We start from the raw sequence: 1,350 nt of genomic DNA, 5'->3' as shown, positions 1-1,350 counted from the left end.
CCCCGTTCTTTCTTTGTGCCGGGATGTGCATCCCACTCGGCCCGGGTTAGTCTCTGACAGGCGCAGTCGGAGCGCCAAGCCTCATAAATGATGTCTCGTAGTTTGTGTCGATGGGAACTTGATCTACAATCATACACAAGTGTTTGTTGTTGTTGTTTTGTTGTTGTTGTTGTTTGTTTTGTTGCTGTTGTTTATTGTTTTTTTAAAAATATTATTGTTGTTATTTATTTGTTGGTTTTGTTGTTGTTGTTGTCAGTGGTGATAGTGGTGGTGGTGATTGTGGCGATGGTGGTAGCAGTAGTTGTGGTGGTGGTGGTAGTGATGGTGGTAGCAGTAGTTGTGGTGGTGGTGGTAGTGATGGTAGTGATGGTAGTGATAGTAGCAGTGATGGTAGTGTTATTAACCCGTTAGTTTCCAGGCGTGCACATGAAGCTAATACCTTGTTGAAGGTTCGAATTCAAACGCACTATTTCTATGAGAAATATTTCAGCAGAGGAGTGTTCGTGCTAACCACGATGGCGACAAACAGGTGGAAGAAGGAAAATACGCCCCCAAGCTACAGAAGCATGGAATTACCAAGACTGAGTTTGTTTCACAAGGAAGCAAGATTCCCAAGAGAAAGAAAGCAAACGAAGCCATGAAAGACCAGAGCGGAGGCACAAGGGAGGTTGCTGCTGACTTAAAGGGCTTCGAGAGGTTTTTCCCCATCCCAACAACAAAACAGCCAGAGTTGTTGTTATGGGAGGAAAAAGAAAAAGAGGTACACCTGGTGGAGCTCACGGTGCCTCACGAAAACAATATCAATGCTGCACATGAGCAGAAAGAAAACCGATGTGAGGCGCTAGTCGAAAAATGTGAGGGGGGCATGTTGGAAAGCACCTCACCTTCCGGTTGAGGTTGGATGCAGAGGTTTCGTAGCAACTAGCGTCCGAAAGTGGATGAGAGTGTCAGGACTTACTGCAAAGAAAAGCAGCGAACTCAAAATTCCTTTCAGGAGAAAGCCAGTCACTGGAGCTGGTTGGAGCGAGAGGACGCAAGCTGGGACGAATCCTAAGAGTTGGCAGCAGTGGAAAACAGTCGGACTAGCAAAGAGGCCTCACATCGGTGAGGGGGCTCGGTGTGTCAGAACGACGCATTCTCTCCTGATGATCTCCCCGGTAGAATCCCGTATGCGGAACTTTCGACTGTGACAGTGAGCAGTGCATATGGCTGCTTTAAACCGTTTTAGACTACGTATTCCCTTATTGACCGTCACGATGTCGATCGATGTGCTTCTCTTTCCTCCAACTGAACCAAACGTAGAATATTATGACAAACATACGCGAACAGCAAATTAGAATGTGACACCCC

Source organism: Aplysia californica, unplaced genomic scaffold, assembly GCF_000002075.1.
Source record: "Aplysia californica isolate F4 #8 unplaced genomic scaffold, AplCal3.0 scaffold00018, whole genome shotgun sequence".
NCBI classification, from domain to species: Eukaryota; Metazoa; Mollusca; class Gastropoda; order Aplysiida; family Aplysiidae; genus Aplysia; species Aplysia californica.
The sequence above is the reverse complement of the archived record's forward strand: the minus strand, read 5'-3'. Positions refer to the sequence as shown.